The following is an 11,785-nucleotide window of genomic DNA, read 5'->3' on the forward strand; positions in this document are numbered from 1 at the left end:
CAATAGAAATTACAATCAATTGGCTGGTAGATTCGATAACCGCAGAAGTTTCTTCAATGGACAATGCTTTTCTTGCCATAACTTTGGTCACAAAGCAGCTCAATGTGTTGCATATAAAACGATCATGACTAGGGAAGCTCAAAAACAAAGAAGTATGACCGGGATTACAAAAAGGACCTATAACAACTTTTTGGTTCTTGAAAATGAAGTTGAATGTTCTATTTGCAATAACTTTGGTCATGAAGACTCTGAATGCAGGAGCAGGTTTCAGCAGAAAAAGGAACAAGCCTCAAGCACCAAAACATGGAGAATAAAGGAACCACAAACAGAAAGATGTGGGATAGCATTTTATGCAGAGGGACAGGAAAATCTATGGTACATTGACAGTGGATGTTCGAAGCATATGACAGGTGATAAAGAAAAACTTGAGTCATTTTCTGCTCTAGAAAAAGGAAAGAAAGTCTCTTTTGGAAATGATACTCCTGCGACTATAAAAGGAAAAGGCATTGCTCAGTTAAAAGAAAAGGTCAAGGTTGGAAATGTTTTGTATGTTGATGGATTGAAGCATAATCTTCTAAGTGTCAGCCAGATGTGTGATCAAATAACCGAGGTTATATTCAGATCAAATGGATGTCTTGTTCGTGATCTTGATACAGGTAAAACAATGATCAAAGGCAAAAGAACTCCAAATAATTTGTACATATTTGAAGAAGGACAACAACAATGTTATCTGAGCAAGGATGATGAGCACTGGTTATGGCATCGGAGGTTGGGACATCTAAGCTTTTCACAAATAAGGAAAGCATGCAAATATCAGGCAGTTCGCGATCTTCCAGATATAAAAATTCCTGACAACACCATATGCAAATCATGTCAGTTTGGAAAACAAACCAGAACTAACTTTCCAGAGAAAGAAGGATCAGCTAGCATGCCTCTTGAGCTAGTACATATAGATACATGCGGTCCTTTCAGGAAAAGAACACCTCGAGGAGAAGAATACTTGATATTATTCATTGACGATTTCTCCAGGTTTGTCTGGTTAGGACTTATGAAGCACAAAGATGAAGCATTCGAAAAATTCAAATCCTTCAAAGCCTTGGTTGAAAATGAATCAGGTCACAAAATTAAGTGCCTCAGATCCGACAGAGGTGGGGAATTTACTTCAAATGAATTTTTTGATTTCTGTGAAGAACATGGGATAAGAAGAGAATTCTCTACAGCAAGAACTCCTCAGCAAAATGGAGTTATGGAAAGAATGAACAGAACAGTCCAACAAATGGCTCGTGCTATGCTTGATGAGTCAGGAACTCCCGCAACTTTCTGGGGTGAAGCTGCACATGCTGCGGTTGTTATTCTCAACAAAACAAATGTCCGAGTGAACAACACTCAAACTCCTCATGAGCTCTGGAGTGGTAGGACTCCTTCAATAAAGCACTTCAAAATCTTTGGGAGAAAATGCTATATCAAGAATACTGATGAGCAGCTTGGCAAACTTGAACCTAGAGCAGATGAAGGCATTCTTCTTGGTTACTCTCCACATAGCAAAGCATACAAATGCTACAATAAAAGACTTAGCAGAATTGTTGACAGCATTGATGTAGTGGTTGATGAGAAGGGATACATTCCTAGGCAAGTACATCATGAAGACATCGAAGAAGATGAAGGCTACCCCCAACGACAGAATGATGAAGAAGAAGAACCTCAAGAAGAAACTCAAGAAGAACCAGAGGAGCAAACAAGAATAGAAGAAAAGACTCCATCCAGATATGTCCAGAAGAATCATCCAGAATCTCAGATTATGGGGCAGAAAGAAGCAGGTGTACAAACAAGAAGAACAGTTGCAGAAGCTTCAAGCTATTTGGCATTACTCTCCTCTACTGAACCACAAAATGTGAAAGAGGCATGCAAAGATGAATGTTGGGTGAAGGCAATGGATGAAGAACTTGAGAAGATCGAAAAGAACAACACTTGGGAGCTGGTTCCTAGACCAAAGGATAAGAATGTTATCGGAACAAAATGGGTCTTCAAAAATAAATTGAATGAAAATGGGGAAGAAATTAGAAACAAAGCCAGACTTGTTTGTAAAGGGTATGCGCAGCAAGAAGGAATAGACTTTGAAGAAACCTTTGCTCCTGTTGCAAGACTTGAGGCCATCCAAATGTTCCTTGCTCTCTCAAGTTTTCAAAACTTCAAAGTATTTCAAATGGACGTGAAATCAGCCTTTCTGAATGGAGAATTGGAAGAAGAAGTATACATTGAACAGCCAGATGGGTTCATTCTTGGAAATGATCCAAATCTTGTATGCAGGTTGAAAAAGACTCTCTATGGTCTCAAACAAGCTCCAAGGGCTTGGTACTACCGTTTGGACAAATATCTTCATCAACAAGGCTTTTCAAAAGGATCAGCAGATAGCAATCTTTATATAAAAGTTGAAAATGACAAATTGCTAATACTTGTTGTGTATGTAGATGACATTATTTTTGGCAGCAATGAAGAAGCTATGAGTCAAAGCTTTGCCTTGGTCATGCAGAAAGAATTTGAAATGTCCTTGCTAGGAGAACTGACATACTTCCTTGGTTTGAAAATCCAACAAAAAGAAGGAGGAATCTTTTTATCTCAAACCAAGTATCTCAAACAGATTTTGAAGAAATATGGCATGGAATATGCAAAACCAGTATGTACACCCATGGTCACAGGATGTAGCCTCAGTGCAAATGATGAATCTGCAGCAGTACATCAACCAACCTACAGATCTATGATTGGAAGTTTACTTTATTTGACAGGTACCCGACCGGACATCATGCATGCAGTTGGAATAGTTGGGAGATTTCAGGCAAATCTGAAGGAGACTCATCTTCAGGTAGTGAAGAGAATTTTCAAATATCTTCAAGGGACTCAAAATTATGGCTTATGGTATCCTAGAGATACAGATCTTACACTTCATGCTTATACAGATGCAGATTGGGCCGAAGCGTGGATGACAGGAAAAGCACAAGTGGTGGTGCGTTCTTTATGGGTTCCAGACTGGTATCTTGGTTCAGCAAGAAACAGAGTTCGATTGCTTTGTCTACAGCTGAAGCGGAATATGTTGCTGCTGCATCTTGTTGCACCCAACTCCTTTAGATGATGCAGACTTTGCAGGATTTTCAAATCGCTTGTACACCACCTATCCCCATCTTATGTGATAACACAAGTGCAATCAACATCTCAAAGAATCCTGTTATGCATTCAAAAACCAAGCACATACCAATCAAGTATCATTTTCTCCGGGAACAAGTGCTTGAACAAAAGGTCAAGTTGGAGTATGTTCCTTCTAAGGAACAAGTTGCTGATATTCTCACCAAACCATTGCCCAGGGACACTTTTGAATACCTCAGGCAAAAGCTGGGGGTTGTTGATGCATCATCTTATTGCTGAACCTCTTCTGATTGATGGTACAGGTTCAGGGGGAGCATATAATGCATTGTTGGCATTATGGAGGATGTGCAGAAGGAGATCTTGGAAGTAGCTGCAATATGTCTCTATCTCTTTCATGATGGATTATGGTTCTTCGTTGCAGATCTGGTTCATATTCAGGGGGAGCATGTTCTTAGGGGAGCATAACCCTTTGCCCTTGATGTCAAAGGGGGAGAATGAAGCTGAAGTTTTGAGGTTGCCATCAAGTCCAAAGGGGGAGATTGTTGGCATTATGGCTAAAGTGTTGTCCTTGATGGCAACCCATTCAGGTGATAGATCACAGTACTTCAAGTCAGCAGCAGAGATTGATGATCAGCTATCAAATATTGAAGAAAATAAGGGGTACGCAGGTACACCTTACATAAGGTGCGTACACGCAGGTCGGAGTTACATAGAGTGCGTACATACCCGCAGGTCAGCCGTTCTGGAGGTGCGTACCCCCAGTGCACACATTTCAAGGCAAAGAAATTCACATGTGGGGTTTTCTTATGTTTTACTCTTGGTATTTAGCCGACGGTATTGGGTTATTATGGTGTCGGCTCGTGGTATTGATCCATGTTTTAAGGAAGAGCTTTCCTATATAAAGCAAAGGAGATCATTTGGCTTGAGTATGTTTTTGGTTGAATATCTTATGAGGGCTAGATCTGAAATATTATGATCTCTTGGGAGTATGTCTAGATCTAAATAAGGCGAATCTACTGATGGATTGAGATCTCTTCGGCGCATGTTCAGATCTGTAGATCTGACTGTCTGGGTTATTTCTGAAGTCTTGAAATCATCTATGCCCGAAGGTACGCAGGTACAGTGAAAGAAAAGTGCGTACGTACGCAGGAACGAAGCGTTTCAGGTGCGCCGGTACGCAGGCACAGAAGGGTTGCAGGTGCGGAGGTACGCAGGCACAGAAGGGTTGAAAGTACGGAGGTACGCAGGCACAGAAGGGCTGCAGGTGCGTACATACGCAGGCACAAAAGGGTTGCAGGTGCGTACATACGCAGGCACAGAAGGGTTGCAGGTGCGGAGGTCCGCAGGCAGTTCAATGGACTCAGAGCGAGGTACGCAGGCGAACAGTTGAGCAGGGTGCGTACTGTAAGCAGGCGAGTAGTTAAGCAGGGTGCGTACTGTAAGCAGGCAAGCAGTTGAGCAGGGTGAGTACTGTAAGCAAGCAAGCAGTTAAGCAGGGTGCTTACGTAAGCAGGCGAGCAGTTGAGCAGGGTGCTTACTTCTCTTAAGATCTTTGTTTATCATTGCTGTGTTCTGGGTTTGGTTCTATTATTGTTGATCTGGTTACTACAGTTGACTGGGTGATTTTCTTATACTTTATGATCATTTGATGCTTATGGATCCAGTTTGAAAATTCATGAAAAGTTGTCCTTGTAAGAAAAGAAGTAGGGGGTTGTAGCTCCCTTCCAAGAGAGACTGGAAAACGAGAGAGAGTTGTAGCTCTCTGCAGGTTGCAGCCTGCGTACTGGTAAAGGACTGCACCAGTACAAAACCATTGTAAAAGGAGTTTCTAATTTGAAAGAAGATAGAGACATATTGCAGCAGGTGGTTTTCACCCATATTGGGTTTCCACCTTACATCTTGTGTTCTTTGGTGTGACTATCTGTTTTCTTTATTCATGCTCATTATTTTATGGTACTGACATGCAAAAATAATTCAAAGAACAAATAAGGAAGATTTATTAAAAGAATTAGATAATACTGATTCACCCCCCCTCTCAGTATTATTTCCAACACATAAATCTATGGGTTGTTGGTAATTAAATGCTGACCATGGATTGTAATATATATGTAATAAATTTATCAACATTTCTACATGTTGTACATTTTGAGGATTTTTTTTTTCTACTTTAACTTTGTCAACTTACCACCCGAGAGGTATGAGTTATGTATTTAAATGCGTTTCAAAATGGTTGATACTTTTTAGTCTCCCGACAACATTATGTTCTATGATATTTAACGTGAAAGCACAATTATTCGATTTTAAAATTGTAACACCGCCCCTTCCACTACCCAAATCCCATGCTAAGGGTAGAAGGGTGCATTACTATCATATACCTAACCTCCGTAGTCTTGCCATGGAAATATGGTCATAAAATTTCTCATTTGTCATCTTAAAACTAAAACATAATTCCACCATAGGGTTTGTCTCATTGAGACCTTTCTATTGGTATAAAATTTACCTCGATCTAAATTATGGTTGAAAATATATGACCATTTAAAGTTAGGCACATTATAAACCTTGCCACATCATCATTGATTCCTACGTGGCACCCACATAACGTCCTGTGTGGTGCCTGACGTGGTCGCTCTACAACCATGGACAAATCCACATGGAATAGGTGTGCTCCTTCGGATAGTCAGAGTTCAAATTACTAAGTAGAACATAGATATAAATTTTGACCAGAGCATCAACACTGACCAGGCTGATTGGACCGACCCCCCGACCTAGAGGTCTCACCTGACCATACCTTTAGGGATGACTAGTTACCATACCCTGATTGGCTTGACTCTCGAATGGTGGGCCCATTTGACTACTTGGCTTGCAAACCTTCGGTCGTGCATGAAATCATCCCAAGTTTGGAATTTTCGACTGACTTGTCCGACCCCCAACCCGGTCTATCTCACATGTGACTTTAACCTATGTTTGCAACTCTTTTACATTTAGATTTTTTTATTCCTTCCTAGTTTTTATGCAGGCCCAAACCATTTGAAATCTTCCTATTAAAACATGAACTTCAAGATTTTGTGGTAATTCCTATTGCACCAAGGCCATGAAAGCGATTAATAATTTATGTTGTGACACTCAACTAAACTCACTAAATACCGCACAAGAATTTTAATGATGAAACTTGGAATATAATATGTACAAGGAGATACACTCAATGAAGGTGCATTCAAGTGCATTTCATCAAAATTACATGGAGCTCGAGTAGCTCCTTTGAAAAGAGTAAATATGTGTTTCTTTCAATCAATCAACTCATGTACACAGAGAAAATAATGGGACACATACACAGTAATAAATGTTGGTTACCATAATCATCAAACTTCACCATTAAATGCAGAGATATTACCATATCTTCAGGACTTAAATATTACTGAGATTCAAATAATTAAACATACACAAGAATTATCGACCATTCCTCAGAGGCCTATACAAGGAATTCAAATTTCCACGTCCACATAGGAATCCCATTCCTCAATTTCAATATGAGCATTTTAGCAACCCAATAAGCATTCACATAATATTTAAATAAAAAGGAGCATAAGAAAGTGTATAATTATGATTTATATTTGCAAGTGCTTATGAAGTTTTAATCAAAATCACAAGACACAAACCTAATCTACTACTTTCCAAACATTAATTCACAATTTAGAATAAAAATATCAGACATGCAATGATAAATCACATACATGCAAAGAGTATTTTTCCCAAGGAAAGAAAACTGATAAAAAGCCCAATGTTTGCTTGCATTAATATAATGAATAGAGATGTATTATAATTTCTTTACTGAACTGAGCACAACTTGCAAGTGCATAACCTATCTCTATGCTCATTGAGATGCTCTGACCCTAACTTAGTCAATTTTTGCCTCTACTTGAGACCTTATTTCCTTGTGTTGTTCCTTGAGAAATTAAGCCCCAATTATTTAGGAATTTTTCCAAAATGGATTGCACAATTCCTCAGGTTGATCATCAGTTTGCATGCAACACCTATACAATATGGAATAGTCTACAACTCATGTTACACTGCCTTGGAATCTCCACCTCAACTGGGTAACTCAAATTCTATGCATGCACTAGCTATTTTGGGTTGATTGATTAGTTAACTTGATGATCACTGCTTTTGACTGAATTCCCATTGCACAACTGACCTTCCACTAGTTCCTCCAACAGTTGGAACTAGTTTAATAGAAGAAAAAAAATTGAGATAACTAAATTTAATTGCTATAAATTAGCAATCAAACATGCTTAACTAAACTTTAACTCCCCCAACTCGAATTTACTGAGTAAAATAGGTGACACAAGCCATGTCACGTAAGTTAACTACATCCAAGCTCTTGGTTGACGTGGAAATTCAAATTTTCTCAATTTAATCAAGGCAAAATCAAATTGAAAATTTCTCGCTACATTTTTCAACATTGCCTCTCAGCAAGAAATGGATTATCAACCACCCATATCCTATGCCTGTGAAACTAGAACTTACCTCTTGACAAGGCATTTGTCAAAATGTCAGCATCTTGTTCCTCTATTATAATGTATTGCAACAATATTATTCGCCTCTGCACACAATCCAATAAATGGTGATATTGAATATCGATATGCTTAGATTGATCATGAAAAACAAGATTCTTAGAGAGCTTGATGCAACTCTAATTATCACAGTAGATCATAGTTGGATCCATCATTTGACCAAACAATCTAACAAGTATCTTTCTATTCCAGATCACCTCACATGTTGCTTTACTTACAAACATGTATTTTTCTTCTATCGAGCTGAGTGCCACATATATTTTCTTCTTGTTGTACCAAGAAATCGTTGCAGACCCAACATTGAAAATTCCACCTAATGTAATCTTTTGGTCTGATGGAATTCCTGCCCAATCTGCATCTTTGAAGCCACACAACTTCACTCCCTCTGTCCATTTGTACCATAGTCCAAACTAGGTAGTGCCTCTAAGGTACCATGAAACATGCTTAGCTACCTTCCAAAATAAATTGGTTGGCCTAACCATATCTTAGCTCAACTAGTTGACTACATAGCACATATATGGTCATGCGTTCACGAGATACATTAGTGAACCCACTAGTTTCTGATAAATGGTAGCATCCACTTCTTCACTCGAGTTGGCACCCTCCTTCATCCATTCGATTACTAGATGTGTCTCCATGGGTTTGCAACTTGTTATCTCAAAATCAGACCCTGGAAGGCTGCTGACTAGGAAGACCTTAAGTAACTATTTCAAACTTGCTTTAGGCTGAGGCTTAGCCTCCTCAACTTGAGAGGGCTCTCTCAAAGGATTATTGTTTTTTGATTATGATTAAGATGGCTAACTCTTGTGAAACAAAGGTAAAATGTGAGTGGTGGAAACAAAATTAGAAACTATCCATTGGGCTTATGGAGTCAACATCATTTCAGTATAACAAAGATATCAACCTTACATAGAAGTCAGGGCATTCAGGATTCAACACATTTAGAACATATCAGAAACATATAGGACTACACAGTCTATGAATGTATACAGGAAATTAGAGCACCATGAGTGAGTTCTAAGTGATTACACATTCATACCGGTGCAAATATTGGGAAAAGAACAATACAACACATTCTTAATATCGAATCCCTCCTAAGTCCTGAGAAGCAAAGCCAATCTTGTATTACTAAAACAGAGTCTTTTCATAAAACCAAATATCAGAGCTTTTTTAATAAATTTTCCAACCCTGGGTACATTGCTCTTTCTCCTATATATAGAATTCTTTTACAAGGCTGAGATTCCTCCTCTAACATGAGGGGCACTTGAATTCTACTTCTTATGACACCTATTCAAATTTTAACTACCTATTAAATGTAACAAAATGTTAACTAAACTTTTTAGAGATCTAAGGAAAATAGGAGTCTAACTCCATATCATGCTAATAATAGCCTTAATTACAATCAATTCTCGTTCTTTGTCAAGTGGTCTTTTTTAGTTTGGCTGTGGTAGGTGTTTGTAGCTACCTACTGGCCCTTAATGTCATATCTTCTCCATTGCTCCTAAGAAGTAGGAAACTGCCCTGTTTATCTGCTTTTGGTTTTCCTCAAAGATATTCAAAACCAATGAACCATGCCCTTCTTCTTTGATTATACAAAAATGTATTAGAATGCCACGTCCTTGATGTGTTGTCAACCTTTTCCATGTGTGAAGACAAGACCTCCTCCAAGCTGTCTGACATATCATGAACTATAGTAACTCTGATCACTTTATAACAAAAAGTTTAGAGTTCGAATATAGGTTTCTTCCACCTATTTCTTCCTTTGTTGAATGTTGACACCTGTTACATGATCCTTTGAAGAGATTCCTTTTTCAAAAGTTTCCCCTTGGTCCCTCAAAATTGGTTGACTGAGTTTTAATTATGTAGCTACAGCAGTTTCGTAGCACGCTACGGAACTGCTGTGCGTTAGGCATCATCTTCAGCAGTTTCGTAACGCACTGCGAAACTGCTGTGTAATCACCAAAACACAGCCTAATACCAAAAATTTGCTATCTTGAGCTTATTTATATCTAAACATTCTTTTCAATTGCTCCAAAGCTTTTCAAAACTGAGTGGAAATGTATGATTCTTCAAGAAAGATTATAACAATGAAAACCATCAAAATTTGGAACATAACCTTATTTGATGTGTGACTTCCTTAAGGAAATTCTTTTTGCTGGCTTAACTGCATCTTTAAGTCCTCAATTTGTTTCTTCATGACTCTGATCCTAGCTCTCAGCTTTGTATTGACCTTTCTAATGAATTGTGCTTCCTTTATTGCAGGGACAGTCCAGCTACGGAATTGAACATTACAGTAAACCACCTCGGGTATTTGAAATGTTTTGTCCTCCCACCGAGCTTGCATTTGGTTAAAATAAGCCTCCTTGATTGCATGTTTCCTGGAGGCTTTCTTCAATCTATCAATTTCAAAGTTTTCCAATTCCAACTTCCTTTTCAACTCTTCAACACTATCTTCTTCTTGAAGGGTAACTGCTTTACCTTTATCTTTTCCTTCATGAGACTGTGTTATCTCCTCTATTTCATCTGCTCCTGGCAGTACCTCCTGTATGTGTTTGAAATTCCTCGTTATGGGTCTTCTTGGCTTAAAGACAAATTGAGCAACCTGATCATCAAACTTGAGTTTTTTCGAGGCTTTGACTCTCTTAGCCTTGTCTTTTCCTGACTCTATCAAATCTGCTTGAACCAGGGGAGATTCTTCAATATCAATGGCTTGCAGTAAATCATTCAAGTCTCCCTTTGAAACAGGGCTTTCCTCAATAATCACTGACTTGCCTTTTTCTTTAGCTACCTGGCTCCTAGTCCTTCTTCTTTGGACTCCTTCACCTGTGTTTGATTCATGTGCACCTTCTTTGATCTGATTTTTCTCTTTAAGGGACTTCTGGGGTGTATCTTGGATAATCAGTGGCTTGGTGGATTCCTTTACTTGTTTCCTAGCCTTCAACTTTTCAAACCTCCTGGATCTTGTTTCTGCCTGATGACCAGTTGTTGTTGGAAGATCTTTTGCAGCTTGAGGACTGAGACCAGTCTCATTCTTGAAACCAGACATAAACATGAATGTGGGCCAGTCCCTACCTACTTTCTGGAGTTCATGCAGCACGATCAACTTAACTAAGCCGTGGTGAAACAATGAGGTCTCATGGGCTTCTTTCCTTAGCTGCACCTTGTCACACATTTTGCTTAAGCTACGAAATAAGTAGAAAGGTAAATCAAGAGATATCTTTCCTGTGAAATGTAGCAGAAGCTTAAAATGATATGAATACACCTTATTGTATCTCCCTTCACAAGTAAGGTACCTCTATATGCAAGTAAGCAAATTGGCATATGAGTCCTTGACATAATTTCTAGGCACAGACTTGTTTAAATCTGAGTCAATAAACTCGGGCTTCAGAAATTATTTGCAGGGGGTCATATCAAATTTGAAATTCTTAAACCAAGTTTCTTTTCCCCTTGGAATCTCAGTAACTGTGGATATTACCTCTGGTGAAACTTGCAATCCAAGCATACCAAGGTACCTAGCGACTGTAATGATGGAGATAAGCAGTTGGACATGATATGTGGAGTGTATAAGCTGACAGTGAATGATGCAACCATAACTGAACTTGACAGATTTGACAGTTAGGAAAGATTTGCTACAGATTGCACGAATCTCCAATTTCGTAGCGCAGCCAGTGTAAAATCTGGATTATGCGCTACGAAATCACCTAAAACATGTTGCGCTGCGGAAACACCTAAAAAGGATTTATGCGCTGCGAAAACACCTAAACATGATTTGTGTGCTACAAAATCACCTAAAGAGCTTTGTAGCACATAATAACCTTTGAACAAAGCTGACACATGGAAATTGTGTGAGTTATGAGACCAGTGATGAATGAGAATGCATAGTTGACCTTTATTTAAGTATACCATCAAGACTCCTAAGACCCAGACTCTAAGGCAAACAAAAAATCAAACCTAGACTAGCACCGAACCTTTACCATCAAACTAATGTGAGCAATTTGGGAATTGGAATTCTTAAGTGATAACACAACTCTCCATGAAAAACGTCTGTAGTATCTCATTTGCATACTTTCCTTGAG

This window comes from Pinus tabuliformis, chromosome 4_1 (assembly GCF_031772625.1).
Source record: "Pinus tabuliformis cultivar Carrire ecotype Pingquan chromosome 4_1, CPIR1, whole genome shotgun sequence".
NCBI classification, from domain to species: Eukaryota; Viridiplantae; Streptophyta; class Pinopsida; order Pinales; family Pinaceae; genus Pinus; species Pinus tabuliformis.